This window comes from Ascaphus truei, chromosome 1 (genome assembly GCF_040206685.1).
Source record: "Ascaphus truei isolate aAscTru1 chromosome 1, aAscTru1.hap1, whole genome shotgun sequence".
NCBI classification, from domain to species: domain Eukaryota; kingdom Metazoa; phylum Chordata; class Amphibia; order Anura; family Ascaphidae; genus Ascaphus; species Ascaphus truei.
In genome coordinates this window covers 231,545,820-231,563,038 of record NC_134483.1, presented here as the reverse complement: position 1 = coordinate 231,563,038, position 17,219 = coordinate 231,545,820, and the positions used below count along the sequence as shown (strand labels likewise).

The window sequence follows — 17,219 nt, the reverse complement described above, 5'->3', positions numbered from 1 at the left end:
GTGTTCTCGGGGCTTGGGGCATACCAGAGCCTCCACATCCATGGTGTGAGACTTGCAGGTGTTCAGCTGCGGTATCTCCAGCCTAACCTTCACCAGGCCATCGATGGGATAGTCATCATTGCTGAGTCCCCACAACTTCAACTTGTCCGCCAAATGCAGGGGCAGATGTATAAGATGTTGGTCTTAGAAATGGTGGTTCACGGTGTCCAGCAATGCGATGCAAATATGCCGTCCACGAGGACGAGTATGATAGCGACCGGTCCCACGCGGCTGTAAGTGTCCGATGTGGATGCTTCATCGGCACTTGGCGCTGATGCGCTCTCTGAGGACAGGGATGGTGTTTCGGTCGACTGTACCTTGCAGGTCATGGACTTGGGGTGGAATGCGTGAGCTTTTCTGGGCTCCGGACAGTTCTTAGAGAAGTGGCCCTTTTGGCCACAATTGTAGCAGACTACGTCACTGGGGTCCGCCTCGGCCCTGTTAGTAGGGGATACCCTCTCAGAAGTTCTGGACTTGGTGGTATGTGCCTTGATAGGAGGATTGTCTTCGGCTCTTTCGGCCTCCTTGGCCTTTTCCTTGCGGGAGTCTTTGCGAGACTTCTTTGAGGGAGTCGCAAATCTGTCTCCTCAAGATGAGTCACGAGTTTGCCCAGGGTTCTAAAACTGGAGCATGACTTCCTGATCTTGGATTCGGTCCTCATAGCTAGGAGGATTCTCTGTAGAAAGGTTGCAGCAGATCCAGGCCACTAGGGGGTGGTTGAGGGACGCTCCCCGCAGGAATTGTTTAGTCCTGTAGTCATCCAGATGACATTTTTGTGGATGTCACGGGAGGCCAGATTTATTAATACCTTTTTATTCCGGGATCATTGATTGAGCAAAGCAAGGTGGTAAAATAAATTGTAATTTATTTCAGGAAAAGATATACACACAATGTAACACAATTTACAGGGTTAACACACTTACTGGGAACCGGGCTAACGAATAAACTTGTCCTTTAAGCGAAATTCTAAAAAAATGACATCTGTACTGCTGCGGCCGAGTTTATTCGAGCATTTGCCTGTTCTCGGCCGCAGCAGTAACCTGGCGCTCTCCATCCCGCTGCCGGGTCCGCCGGGTCACCCGGAACCCCCTGCCGCCGTCCCCCACATCGCGGGACACCAGGGCTCCCTCGGGGAGCCCTGGACGCGCGTGCAGGGGGCGCAGGCACCCGATGATGCGTGACCGCGCAGCACGCTGAGGGAGTGCGGCTAGCACGCCGGGGCATCCCCCGGCTTGCGGTGCTAGCCGTGCTGCAATAAAGTGTGTCAGTAGTGTAGGAGTCCTTTCCAATGACTAGTAGGTACTCACGAAAGTCCTGGAACTGATTTCGGCAGAAGAATTCTTGAGTCAAAATCTTTGAAGCCGGCTGGTGTCTATTCAATTCAGAGCATCTTTGAATTTGCCGTTGATGGTTTGGGACTTGGAATCTGCGCTTGGCTGCAAGGTTTCTTATGGGTTTCGGAGTCCCATTCACAAACCTCTACAGACTATCAGAGCGTGGGAATTCTCCTGCCAGCCAATCCCCGATTTGCCGGTATTGTAAAGCCAGGTGGGTACCTTTTTTCATTCTGCAAAGGGGCATGCGCTATCCTGGCACATCTGCCTCTTTGCATACTGAGCCCACCCACTGTCCAGGCTCCTGAGTCTGGGCTCTGGCAAATGGTGGCCGGATAGCCCTGTTAGCCCAGGATGCGAGTACTCAAGCAGAACTGCAGTTCATTTACAGGTTATCAGTACATATACCTATTAAATATAACTCTTTAATAAATTATACTTTGTCCTGTATTCTGTGTGATAAAATATATAAGTCCATGTTCTGGTGTCAGGGATGGAGTGAGCGTATATGTTGCCTACATTCACTAGCCTCATTCTTGGCGCACTTTAGAAATGACTTTTAAAAATTTTACACACAAGAAATCACTCTCAGCTTTATCACTTAGCTGGAGTGCCCCCTGAACCCCTATACTAGGTGCAGGGTATCTGGGCATGTATCTGGGTACCACTCTTTACACTACGGACCCCTCTGTCTACTAGAGACCCCGTGGGTGATCGCAGGTATACATTAATCCTTCATGCCTGGTTATCTTTGCCTGAAAGAGGCTGCAGCAGGAATCCTGGCGGTGAGACGTAATAGCGCTTTCAGAGTCAGAGTGTGACCGCAGCAATGTCCTTGGCTGCATCCGAGAATCTCTCTCGATTCCCGGATCCAACTCCTGGGTATACCATAACTCTGGAACCCTGATACTTAGACACATTCTGTAAAGACTTTCTCTGGCAAACCCACCCTGAAACTTACAGCCTAGAAATCTCCCGGTCCCAGCACCCCAGGAAAGGCAAAACACGCATAAATCTTTAATGTTGCATAATTTGCACACAGTCATAGTAATGCATTTAGGACATCTGGGTCGAAGAGCCGACACTCTAGGACCCCAAATAAATCATGACACGGTGTAATATGTCATGTGTTGTTGTTCATCTGAGGTTGTATTTACATAATTTTAAGACCTGCTAAGGAACAGATGATTGTTATGTCCTGATATGTAAAACCATAAAATTCAAAGAGGGTGCACTTTCTTTTTCACACAACTGTATATACACACACACAGTTAGGTCCGGAAATAATTGGACACTGACACAATTTTCATAATTTTGGCTCTGTACGCCACCACAATGGTTTTGAGATGAAACAACCGAGATGCAATAGAAGTGCAGACTTTCAGCTTTAATTCAATGGGTTGAACAAAAATATCGTATGAAACGTTTAGGAATTGCAACAATTTTCATACACAGTCCCCTTATTTCAGGGGCTCAAATGTAATTGGACAAATTAACACAATCATAAATAAAATGTTCATTTTTAATACTTTGCTGAGAATCCTTTGCAGGCAATGACTGCTTGAAGTCTGGAACGCATGGACATCACCAAACGCTGGGTTTCCTCCTTTGTGATTCTTTGCCAGGCCTTTACTGCAGCTGTCTTCAGTTGTTTGTTCATGGGTCTTTCTTCCTTAAGCTTTGTCTTCAGCAAGTGAAATGCATGCTCGATCGGGTTGAGATCAGGTGATTGACTCGGCCATTGCAGAATATTCCATCTCTTTGCCTTAAAAAACTCCTGGGTTGCTTTCGCAGTATGTTTTGGGTCATTGTCCATCTGTAAAGTGAAGCGCCGTCTAATCAACGTCGCTGAATTTGGCTGAATCTGAGCAGACAATATATCCCTATATACTTCAGAATTCATTCGGCTGCTTCTGTCTTCTGTCTTCTGTCACATCATCAATAAACACTAGTGACCCAGTGCCATTGTAAGCCATGCATGCCCATGCTATCACACTGCCTCTACCGTGTTTTACAGATGATGTGGTATGCTTCGGATCATGAGCCGTTCCAAGCCTTCTCCATACTTTTTTCTTTCCATCATTCTGGTACAGGTTGATCTTAGTTTCTTCATCTGTCCAAAGAATGCTGTTCCAGAACTGGCCTGGCTTTTTTTTAGATATTGTTTGGCACAGTCTAATCTGGCCTTTCTATTCTTGAGCCTTATGAATGTTTTTCACCTGGTGGTGAACCCTCTGTATTTGCTCTTGTGAAGTCTTCTCTTTATGGTAGACATGGATAATGATATGCCTACCTCCTGGAGAGTGTTCTTCACTTGGCTGGATGTTGTGAAGGGGTTTTTCTTTACCATGGAAAGGATCCTAAGATCATCCACCACTGTGGACGTCCAGGCCTTTCTGTGTTGCAGAGCTTACCAGTGCGTTCTTTTTTCTCTCAGAATGTACAAAACTGTTGATTTGGCCACTCCTAATGTTCCTGCTATCTCTGTGATGGATTTTCTTTTTTTTTTTGCAGCCTAAGGATGACCTGTTTCACTTGCATTGAGAGCTCCTTTGACCGCATGTTGTAAGTTCACAGCAACACCTTCCAAATGCGAATGCCACACCTGGAATCAACTCCAGACCTTTTACTGCTTAATTGATGATGAAATAACGAAGGAATAGCCCACCCCTGTCCATGAAACAGCTTTTGAGTCAATTGTCCAATTACTTTTGGTCCTTTGAAAAAGAAGGGGCTACATATTAAAGAGATGTAATCCTAAACCCTTCCTCCAATTTGTATGGGAATACCCTCAAATTAAAGCGGATAGACTGCACTTTAAGCCCATGTTCATTATTTAACTGTAACTTGAATTTATTTTGGTACACAGCCGAAATAACTTGTATCAGTGTCCAATTATTTCCGGAACCTAACTGTATATACTGTATTTCCTCAATTATGTGTTCATGGAGGAATGCAGTTAAGACAGCGGGCGGTGGCATTCCTCCATGAACACGGACCTCTAATGCCGCTGCAACACTTTATTCCTCCGCTGACTGACCTCTCCTGCTGCCGCCTGTAAACGTGGAAAGTGAGATGGAGGGGGGTCAAATAACACTTTTTCCCCCCCTCGAGTGTAAGTGCTAATTCGATGGTGTGTCTTACAATCGAGGAAAAACTGTGTATGTGTGTGTAGGTATATATATATATGTGTGCGCGCACACACACACACACACACACACACACACACACACACACACACACACACACACACACACACACACGACTGTGCAGCCTCTCTCACATGAATAACACTGACTCCCAGCATCATCATTATACTTCAGTCATGTCTGCTTTCACTGATATGGAGTCAACATCACTGATTTTTAGCATCACATGCCTCATACACTTTGAAAGAGTTTCAGTGATAAAATAAAGGATCAGTACTTTTCCATGAAGATGTCATTTGTGGTGCAGGTTAAGCACATTTCACGTATCTCTATCCTTGGAAGCTGACATCTCGTTGTGCCGCCAATACCAACCTTTTCCCAGATGTCACTCATGTGTGGCCCGGCCCAGCTGCTCATACACATGTTTATACACAGCACAGAGCCTATCACGTGACACACCCCTCCATCCCCCTCCCATCCTCCACATTGAAGGGCCTCTTCCTCGGTCTCTTGTGATTGGCTGCCACCTCTCTATGCCCCGCCTCTGTCCCGGGCTCCCATTGGCTGCGGCGGGGACGCAGGTTGCGGTGACACGCGGCGTGACGGTGACGCTGGTGGCGGAGGCTCCGGTCTGTGCTGGGAGATCAGGCGGCAGCAGCAGGTACCGGGGGAGAGAAGGGGAGCCGCTCCCTGCAGGATATGAGCAGTGTGTGCAGGGGAAGCGGCGGGGCCGAGGCAAGTGTGTGTGTGTGTGTGTGTGTGTGTGTGTGTGTGTGTGTGTGTGACATGGTGTGTGTGTGTGTGTGTGTGTGTGTGTGTGTGTGTGTGTGTGTGTGTGTGTGTGTGTGTGTGTGTGTGACATGGTGTGTGTGTGTGTGTGACATGGTGTGTGTGTGTGACATGCTGTGTGTGTGTGTGTGACATGCTGTGTGTGTGTGTGTGACATGGTGTGTGTGTGTGTGTGACATGGTGTGTGTGTGTGTGTGTGTGTGTGTGTGTGTGTGACATGGTGTGTGTGTGTGACGTGTGTGTGTGTGACATGGTGTGTGTGTGACATGGTGTGTGTGTGTGACGTGTGTGTGTGTGACATGGTGTGTGTGTGTGTGTGTGTGTGTGTGTGTGTGACATGGTGTGTGTGTGTGTGTGTGTGTGTGTGTGTGTGTGTGTGACATGGTGTGTGTGTGTGTGTGTGTGTGACATGGTGTGTGTGACATGCTGTGTGTGTGTGTGTGACATGCTGTGTGTGTGTGTGTGACATGCTGGGTGTGTGTGTGACATGCTGTGTGTGTGTGTGTGTGTGTGTGTGTGTGTGACATGCTGTGTGTGTGTACAGTACACACCAGTTATATGTGGGCTATATATATATATATATATATAATCTACATCACTTATACATAGTGTATATGCCATATATAAACATCACTTCTACATAGTGTGTGTGAATATATACATACTGAGTTATAGATAGTGATCACTTAACATATATGTATATTCATCACTTATGAACATTGTGTGTGTGTATATACACACATGGTACTGATATATATATATATCTATATATATATATATATATATATAGATATATATATATATATCATTGCCTTCACATATACATAATGTGTATGTCTTAAGACCTCGTTTATGTAGCTGATATACATGGTGCACAAACATCACTTGTATATACAACTAGCTGAGAGACCTTGCGTTGCCCGGGATGAAAAATAAGTGTGTGTGTGTGTCTGTATGTATGAGTAAGTGTGTGTCTCTATGAGTAAGTGTGTGTGTGTCTGCATGAAGGAGAGTGTGTGCCTATATGAGAGAGCGTGTCTGTATGAGAGTTTGTCAAAGACACACTGACAGGGCCGAGGGCAGGGGGTGAGGGTGAGGGGCAGGCGTCCCCCCTAACAAACACTGGCCCCTTAAAACTTCTGCCTGGCTCCCAAGTACTGTATATGTTCCCCCCTCTTCTTCTTATTATTACCCGTGTAGCAGAGCCCCTACCTGCCTCTGCTGCAGGGAACTACTCAGCTGCTTTGCTCTGTGTGCAAAGCTGATCGGGGACAGTGGGGCATTCGGGACTACAATTCCCAGAAGCATAGGTTAGGTCACATGCGTGGTTATGGCTGCTCTCGCCTGACTGGCTGAGACGAGCCATGTGACCCAACCTAGGCTTCTGGGAATTGTAGTCCCGAATGCCCCACTGTCCCCGATCAGCTTTGCACACAGAGCAAAGCAGCTGAGTAGTTCCCTGCAGTGGAGGCAGGTAGGGGCTCTGCTACACGTGTAATAATAAGGGGGGTGGGGCACACACATATACAGTAATTGGGAACCTGGGGGAAGGTAGCGGCCAGGAGTAACGGACCAGGCGCAATATTAGGTGTGGTGTTGTGTTGGCTGTGTCTGCGGCGGTTGAGAGTGTGGCAATTGGGAATGTAAGGTCATAGAACGACGCAGGCCAATGAGAGGCGTGCGGGGGTGGGGCCGGGCCACGGACCAATCAGATTGTCCAGAGGCTGCGTGACAGACCAACGGACCAATCAGATTGCCCAGAGGCACAGCAAACATACAACATTTTCATATAGATAGATAGATAGATAAGAGACGTCAGTTCATAGGCATTGCTTAAATACAGCAAATATGTCATACTTTCTTAGACATTATATTTCTATACACTTACATGGAGTATAGATGCTGGTAATACACTCTGAATATCTTTGTAAAGCGCTGTGGGCCCTATATAAATAAAGATATGCATACAGTATAGATATTCACTTAAATTATTTATAGATGCAATTCATACACATTATGGTCTAAAACAGGGGGGCGCAAACTTTTTTCCCTGCGCCCCCCTGACGGCTGTCCCCTCACTCCCGCGCCCCCCCCCCCCAACCCCAACTTACCCGCGCTCCGGCGTAATGACGTCACGTTGCCATAGCAACGTGACGTCACATGACCTCGCAGCGTCATTTTGACGCCGCGTTGCCATGGCACCGCAGGGAGGAAGTTGCCGGAGTCACGGTAAGTTAGGTTTACAGAGGCCCTGCAGCTCCCCCGGCACTTAATTTAAGTGCCTTCGGGAAGCGCGCGGGGCCTCTGTAAACCCCGCGCCCCCCGTCGGCAGTGTCGCGCCCCCCCTGGGGGTCGCGCCCCACAGTTTGCGCACCGCTGGTCTAAAATGTAGGCAGATCACAATACGTGGATACAATCCCCATACATCACTCAGAGATACAGCAAGGCACAGTAACAAAGCTGCTACACACATTGGTTGAAATATTTGGACGAGTAGTGATACTGTCCCTGATTTTAAAGACGTTCTGAGCATCTTGAACTTTGGGGCAAAAGTATTTCAACCTCTTTTAATAGGTTTACGCAATATATACCCTAAAATCAAAGGTGGATAGCCCTTTCCAAACGATCATTTTTCTTATTAAATATATTGGAACTAAGTTTATAAAGGTGGAAAAAAAACTATTCTTTCTCTGATCATGTGAATGAAATAGTAGTGGTGCTCCATGTCCTGTGCGATCATCACACATGTTCTTTTTGTACACAGCATGCTCATAGGTAATAATAATAATAATAGCATGTTTTTATATAGCGCTGCTAGTTATACGTAGCGCTTTACGGTATGTTTCAAAGACACAGTGCAACCGCACAGGACAATGACAATAGGTAAAAATGCAAATTACCTTGTTGCTTTGTGAAGTGACACAAAATGTTGCTTTTTGGACTGTTGTTTCTAAGCATCACTGTATCAAGATATATATCTATATCTATATAGCTCTTATACCCTGTGTGCATCAGCATATAAATTGAGCGGTGCTTGAAGACACAGAAAGGAGATATGAAACACAGACTTGTGTGGTAATCTTGTGGTAAATCAGACTTGGTGTAATTTTAGTCACATAAATGATTGAATCACAGAATGTATATACATATATATGTACAGTGTTCGACAAACCTATACATTTGCACGCCCCGGGCGAGTGGATTTAATATCGTGGCGAGCTCCTATTGGTCCAAGCAGCACACGTGTGGTACTAGGTGGAGAGTAGATTTTTTGGTGATTTGTTGACCACTGTATATGTATATACATTCTGTGATTCAGTCATTTGTGACTAAAATTACCACCAAGTCTGATTTAGAGTGATGTAAGTGAGATGTAGGATACATGTGTAACAAGTTTGTCGTGTGCTGCAGAAGCAAGCAAAAACAGTTGTCAGTTGTGCCACTGCAGGTTAATTCAGCCACAACAAACAGACATGATCAGCAATATAAGGTATCTCCAATTGTAGTCATGCAGGTCACAAGAGCAAGACAGCAGTCTATGTATGTACAGGCATACCCCGCATTAACGTACGCAATGGGACTGGAGCATGTATGTAAAGCGAAAATGTACTTAAAGTGAAGCACTGCCTTTTTCCCCACTTATCGATGCATGTACTGTATACGTGCCTAACCGATGTTAATATCGCATTTGTAACAGGCTCTATAGTCTCCCCGCTTGCGCACAGCTTCGGTACAGGTAGGGAGACAGTATTGCTGTTCAGGACGTGCTGACAGGCGCATGCGTGAGCTGCCGTTTGCCTATTGAGCGAGATGTACTTACTCGCGAGTGTACTTAAAGTGAGTGTCCTTAAACCGGGGTATGCCTGTATGTATTGTATTGTATGTCTTTATTTATATAGCCCCAAAAGTGTACTCGGCGCCTCACAAAGAATACAGTATAGGGAATTAAAATGATACAATAAGTGCAGCAAAATCAGACAATAGGAAAGGCAATCCCTGCCCCGAAGAGCTTACAATCTAAGAGGTATGGTGGGAGATTTACAGAGACAGCAGGTGAGGGAATAAGTGCTGTGTATGGCAGTGCTTGGCCACAATGGGTGGTAGGAGTGGCTGAGTGTCTTTGTCTATGTATGTCTTTTATATAGCGCCATTTAATGCACATAGTGCTTCACAGCTGTAATACACATGACAATCATATAGATCAGCGGTGCGCAAAGTGGGGACGTGCACCCCTAGATTTTTTTTTTGGGGGGGGGAGGGGTGCGGGCGGTTGCAGAGGCCCCACGCTCTTCCCCACGGTATTTAAATGAAATGCCGGGTGATCGCGTGAGGCCCCTGCAACACTTACCTTACCGGGATTCAGCCGCATGTGACACGTCGCCATGGCAACGTGGCATCAAATGACGCAGCGGGGTCATGTGACGTCACTCGTGTCAAATGACACCACGTTTCCATGAGACATGACATCACATGCGTGAAATGATGCCGCCGGTCACGTGACGTCACATGACTCCACAGCGTCATTTTACGCGGATACCAGGTAAGGGAGGGGGGGGGGGGAGGGGAGACGAGAGCAGGAAAAGTTTGTGCTCCCCTGCAATATAACATCTAGACTAAAACATATTCCAGGATCCAGAAACAAGCAAACACTGATTTGTAGTGTTCTTCACTGGTGCTGAGCATAGTGGAAGTGGGGACGCTCCTGCTGAGATGGGTTTGACACCAGGGAAGATTCTTGTGACTTAACTGGTAATTAATTTGTGGTGGCACCAATGCTGTGAATCTTGGTCAGAGCAATAGGGGGGTGGGCGGTTACATTAGGGTGGTGCCCAACCCCTCCCCAAAATAGAACAGGTGACACCTTGCATAGTTATAGTAGATGAGGTTTTAAAAAAAAAAAATACATGTTCATCAAGTTCAACCTATGCTACATTTAGAAAACAGATACTTATCCGATATTGTTATTTGCAGTATTGCAGTTAAATTGAAATCTATGAACCATCCACTTAACTAAAAACAACGTTGCATAAATCAGTATTCAAATGGCACGTCATTCCGATAAGCTTCATCTCAATGTACATTGTGGTGTGACACCATTTACGTTCTGTCTATTTAAACTCCTGAAATCCCCTGCTGGTGCAAGTGAGACAAATAAGCGAGATATATTAACGCAAAAATAACTAATTAAGAAAGCCTGATGTGGAGGAGGAGTTTGACAACCGTACGGTTAACAGAGCTCGATTAGCGTTAAGTTTTCCTGGCAATATTTAACATTTTAACCTGAAATTCAGGATGGCATTTACTGCCATAATCATTGCCTTATTTATCCCTTATGTCTTTCTAGCTGTTAATTGTATATGGAGAGGTATGAATACATTTCATTAACTTTATTATTGAGATGAACCAAAAAGGATGTGCAATCACTAGCCTCCCTCTTCTCTGTCACTATTGTAATTGAAAATCATGGCAATATCCAGGCTTTGATGCATTTTTTTCAATTCTTACATGCCTCTGAATTTGTTAACATTGCAAATTGCATACGCCACCTAGTTTTAAAGGTTAAGTTCACACTAATATGACCTATTTTTTAGCGTGAACGGCATTCAAAGCAGATTATCAACCTTGTTTTTATTTATTTTTCATAGCTGTTTTTTATTTTATTTTATTTTAATTTCTGTTTATAAAGGCTCAAGCTGGCAGTAGTGTTCACATGGCAAATACATTTTTCTAATAATGTTTTTTGCTGTCTCTGATGCATTAAGGCCCGCATTCACTAAAGGGTGCTAAACTTTAGCACAGCCGTAACCCCCTTTCAAATGGAAGTGAAAGCGTGCTAAAACTTGGCATCCTTTTAGCAGGGGTGAGCAAACTTTTTATGCCGAGCCCCCCTTTTCATCCATAAAATTTCTCGGGCCCCACCTGCCTGATGTAATCAAAATCACATGGAAAAAAAAAACCCCTTTATTAAACGGTATACAATATAAATCCAAATATGTTTAAATACTTACATATTTCAACAGCTCGCGCTTGCAAAATTAGGCAGCGTCCACGCTGCCGCTGAGAGCGGTGACATCACCAACTCTCCAAGCATGAGCACAGGGTGTCCTGCATAATTTTGCAAGCGTAGATCGGGGCTATTTGTGTGTGTCTGTGTGTGTCTGTGTGTGTCTGTGTGTATTGACTGCTGCTGAGCGCACTTCAAAGTCAATTTTGTTTGTCTCCCCAAGCGCCAAGCTTGGGAGAGCGTACGTGCACAAAGGCAATCCTTTGAGGGGGCATTCATCCACCTCTTTGCTACCTCCCTTCCCTCTCTCCCCCCCCCCCCTTTTTGTCTTGCTATCCCCATTGTCATCCACACTTCTACCTACAGTATTATTATTTTTTTTCCGTTTTCAATGTTGTGTTTTCACTTTCTTTTTTATTATTTCTGTACATTCATAGTATGAGTGATATAGTGGCAGCCTACCCTTTCACTTGTAGAGGATCGCAGCGAAGCAGGTTGCCAGCGGAGGAGAGCAGGAACACAGCGCTATTGCAGGGCAGACACCGGGAGGGGCATTTGACTTCACCGTGCTCGGGCGTGCTCCTCCCCGTACCTCCGAAGCCCCTGCGCATGCGCTCACACACCACCACGTGGCCGCCATCTGCACTATCCTGTTCAGCCATCTGCACACATCTTCGGCTGCCCGCCCGTGCACATCTTCTTGGCCGCCCCTCGCGCACAGCGTCTGCGGGCCGCGCACCCAGTTTTCATCGCACGCCGCCTGCGCCTTCCTAAATAATCTTGCGTCTCATTGCCCCCCCAGTTTGCGCACCACTACATTACAACACACACTCTCTCAATCAGTCAGTCAATCACCACATACACACACACACACTCACCACATGCACTCAATCAATCACAACACACACACACTCAATCCCACCCCACACACCCCACACACACCCCACACACTCACACACTCCCCACACACTCACACACTCAATCCCCACACACTCACACACTCAATCCCCCCCCACACACACTCAATCCCCCCCCACACACACACTCAATCCCCCACCCACACACACTCAATCCCCCCCCACACACACACACACTCACAATCCCCACACACACACACACACTCACAATCCCCACACACACACTCAATCCCCACACACACACACACACACACAATCCCCCCCCCACACACAAACTCAATCCCCACACACACACAATCCCCCCCCCCCCCCCACACACACACACACTCAATCCCCCCCCACACACACACACACTCAATCCCCCCCCCCACACACACTCAATCCCCCCCCCACACACAATCTCCCCCATACACACACACACACACACTCAATCCCCCCCCACACACACACACACTCAATCCCCCCCTCACACACTCAATCACCCCACCACACACACTCAATCCCCCCCCCACACACACACAATCCCCCCCCCCACACACACACAATCCCCCCCCCACACACACACACAAACTCAATCCCCACACACACAATCCCCCCCCACACACACACACAACCTCAATACACACACACAAACTCAATACACACACAATCCCCCCCACACACACACAAACTCAATACACACACACACACTTACTTTCTCCTTGGGGGGCGACATGCTCCGATCCCCCAACCCCCCATGCTGCTGAAAACTGGTGCGGGAAGCAGACAGGAAGAGATGGAGGGGCTGTCTGTGTGCCGAGAAAAGCCCCGCCCCCTCTGCAAGACACAGACACATAGAAGCAGCAGCACGGAGCTTCTGGCCGCCCGTGCACAGCTCTGCCCGCCCCCAGGTTTCCCTGCAAGCAGCCCGCGCCCCCCCCCTACATAATCTTGCGTCGAAATTCCCTATTGAAGACAATCGTCTGATAGAAAAAACCCCCAAGGCTTTGGTCCAGCTGTGTCCGGCGGTGCGCGCGGCCGCATGCGCGTTCCTCACCAGCAGGGGTATCCTTTCCTAGCCGGCGGTGACGCGTCACGTGGTGCGCTGATGAGCCTATCAGCGGCGGGAGCTGTCAGACAGCTTCCTCCACATGGGTGTGTGTGTGTGTGTGGCATTTGTGGGGGGAGGGAGCGGGAGCTGCTTACTTTCCAGCAGCCCGCAGCAGCTCCCTCCTGCAGCCCGGGAGACCGAGCCCGTGGAGGGAGGGGGGGGAGTAGCGGGTCCCTCCGCTCAAACCACGCCCCCCCCTCCCACTCCCGTCCGGCTCCCTACAGACCGCATATCGCGGTCTGTGCCTGTCAGCTCGCCGCCTTTCTGCAGTGCGGGCGCGCTGACTGAGGGAGCGGGGCCTTAGCCTAAGTGAGAGGAGATAAGAATGCGGGTTTTGGGCTTGTTCTTTAGGAATCAAATATACAGTTGAAAAAAAAAATGAGGCGAAAACACCTTACTGTTAAGTTTTGAAAGAAATCTTTATAACAAGAAATGAACATGCAGCAGGGACTCTTTGCACCTTTACTTAAACGCTTTGATTTTCTGTAGGGGCCAAAATGCAGTGTAAAGCATTTGTAGACATGCTTGGTCGTGCTACCAGTTGTCTTAAATCCCATTGAGAATCCTGTGTTTTAATAACTTACGTAGTCATGGTATTTAAGGATATGTCAGGTTTACATTCCAAGAACTGGCTGAAGTTTGTGTAGCATCCTCCACTCAATATCTTGTGCACGGAAGTCTGTGTTATTTCCATTTATGCTCCTAGAAACCTGTTCTTTTTTCACTTGTTTTTAACCTTTCTCCACTTGACTAGAGAGAAGCAAGACTACCTTCCACACTTTCTTGGGGTTTTTGTTTTGTGCTCCTAATGGTAAACATAAGCAATCTAAAGGAAGATTATGGGAGGAGCGGCTCAGTGAGTAAAGACATTGACTGGCACTGAGTTTCATGGGGAACCTGGTTAAATTCCTGGTGTTGCCTCCTTTGGACCTTGTGCAAGTCACTTTATCTCCCTGCGCCTCAGGCACCAACAAGATAGATTGTAAACTCCATGGGGCAGGGATGTGTGCCTGCAAAATGTCTCGTAAAGCGCTATGTAAAACTAGTAGCGCTATACAAGAACAAATTATAATTATTATTATTATTAGATACTCTTCTGTATTTCATTCCTGAAATGCTTGGCATAGATAAATAGCAAAAGATACAGGCACTAGCCAAATATGTTCAATTATTATACATCAACAGTCTTTGAAACTACACTCTCCACTTTGTCTGCACTATTGATGTAATTACACTTGTGTGCTGTATGCAGAGAAAGAGACAGTCCCGCATTACCAAATCTAAGACCTATATAAGTGGGACATTTTGTAACTTTTTTTTTTTTTTTTGGTTAAGGAACCCTAAAATGATATATTCTGAAGAAACCCCAACCCTCTCTAATAGCGCGTCTGAGATCAGATGCATTGTAAATTCTTCTGTATTTGGTACAATTTTTAATTGACCTGCAAATTGCAGGAAACAGCTTAGGGATACCCTTGGAAGCCCCTGATTAAAAGCACTGACATATACTTGGGCAGGGCTAGACTGCGCAGCTGATTCTCCAGTGCATGTGCAGAAAGGAGTGTCATGATTCACTGACAACTTATATCTTACCTATAAACCCAACTTTTGGATTATTTATGCATCAGGTAAATGGGGGAGTTTTGCTTTTAATTTTCTGGCTGCCACAGAAGGTATCTTCAGTTTCTCAGAAACCTCATAACCGGGCAGTGTAGGCACCCAAGGCTGAGTTTAATAAATCCGGAATCTTCTTTGCGTTAAATCAACAATTTTTCCATACTTTAAAATGTATTGTCTCTGACTTGTAACGTGTGTATGTGGCAGGAAACCGATAAGACTCGAGCCCTCATTTTTAGAATCCGTAGGAGATTATAACGCACTGCATGGTGCCAATCAAATGTCGGGGCAGTTGCTACCCATTTCCCTGTTTCATTGTAACTGGATGTTTGCACTCCATGCCAAATTATTTTGATTTGTGCTTCATGGGTAAATTGGTGCTATTTGCTAGAACAAACTCGTTAAACAAACCCACTTCTTTTTAAGTGAACTGTGGTTGAAATCCCCTCTAGAGATATAATATAAAACACATGTGCGTGTGTATGACTAGATTTTTAAATACACCCTTGGTTAAGGATGCTGTTGGATGCCCTACAACCATCTGCCACAGGGTTTATTTCGCATCCTCAAACAGTGACGTTTAAAAAAAAAAAATTCTGGTCACACCCACTTGGGTAATAAGTAAATGTAACAGCCTGGTGTCCTGCCTGCTTCCCCATGTGCAACAAGATAAATAGCCAATTCCAATAAACCTACAAAGAAGCATATCTGCATCTTCAGATTAGACACCACTCAGGTTACTATTTCATCTGCAATGTGTTACAGGCCCCTCTGACAGGGAAGGGGTTTAATATCACAGTGATTCCTGCATTTTGTATGTCTTAATTAAAGTACATACAGTGTCTTCTAGGCGTTCATAACTCAGTCCAGAAGCAGGGAAAGAATGAACAGAACTGCAGTAACTTGCCAAACCCTCTGACAGTCACTTTCACATAAAGAGAACATGTTTGAGTGGATTCGCTGCTTAGAGTCTTGTGCATCAAGGTTGTTGTGTATGTTGTTTTGCACATTTTATTAAATTAAACAGGACCACAACTTTGCTTAAAGAAAATAATCTTGTGCTCACACACCGTGCGCAATGTGGCTTCCGCTGACCTTACTTTACTATCAATGAGGTTTTTTTTTTTTTTTTTTAACCCTTTGGTTGTTAAGAAGACCCAAGCACTCGCTTCTGGCATGACGGTTAAATGCACATTTCCACAAAGGACTGAAGTGTAGTAATGGTAGTCATATGTCTGATTGCTTGAATGTAGGCGGTTAGGGCTTTCTAAATAAAAAAAATATATAATTAAAGTATGATTAATCCATATTAAGTTGTCAGTTGACACTTTTTATAGTTTATTAGACTTGTAGTAAACCTCGATGACCATATTGTATGTCATGTAAGAATGAATTTCTCTTGATCTGGTGGGAATTAAATATTTATTTCACAGGACGTGGAGAAGTAAAAATTTTATTTATGGGTGATTAAGTCTTTCTAAGGCTGCGCTTATAGTGCCGGCGACAGCAACGCGACGTTGCGGCAAAACAAATGCATTTCCGCCGACGCATGCGCTTATAGTAAGCGCGGAACGGATTGGTCGCGGTCGCTGGAAGTCATCTCTATTTGATTTTCCAGTGACCGTCGCCGCACTATAAGTATAGCCTAAGGAGGCACTGGCATTAGTAATGCTACTGGTTTATGTAAGGTATTGACATCCTCAGCAGTTAAAGGGTGTAACAATTCAGATTGTTATAGAAATGAAACGTTACTTTGCAACCTTTTTATCTATTACCGCACTAAAACGCCTTTCAAAATTGGTTTTCACTTGTATCAGAACCACAACTTCTCACTTTGTAATTCTGTAGAAATGTGTTTTGTGTTATCCCTTTAATGCGCTGAAGGGGACTTATCCATCAAACAGGACAATTTCACCCCTTCCTTTCACAAGTGAATTATAATCTTTTCCTGCCAGTATCCAGACAGGGAATGTAAAGTTAAGGATAGCCAGCGAAATTCTCAAGATCGTACAGGAATTAATATCTTCAGTACCGCACAGAGCATGAGTTTCTGTGTCCCAAACTATCTCATTAACTTGCATTTTTAATAACTTAATAATTATTATATTAAATGAATAACTTAATAATTATTATATTAAATTAATAATTTAATATAGTCTTTTTTGCTCCCAATGGGATTCGAGGCACTTCACAATTTATACTAAAGCATGTTCCAGGCACAATCCCCTCCGGGCAGATTGCAATCTGTTTGGTGAGGCACAGGAAGATCTAGTCATTTGC

The 17,219-nt window shown here is 45.6% G+C and overlaps 1 protein-coding gene across 5 annotated transcripts in view; it reads left to right on the top strand.

The window, feature by feature from the left end:
- Nucleotides 1-5,098: 5,098 nt before the first annotated feature.
- Nucleotides 5,099-17,219, top strand: part of FER (FER tyrosine kinase) — a 314,315-nt gene continuing 302,194 nt past the window's right edge. For all 5 annotated transcript variants that reach the window (XM_075602017.1, XM_075602010.1, XM_075602022.1 and 2 more), the window contains exon 1: nt 5,099-5,183. The gene's annotated coding sequence lies outside the window, so the exon portion shown is untranslated. The remainder of the gene's footprint in view (nt 5,184-17,219) is intronic.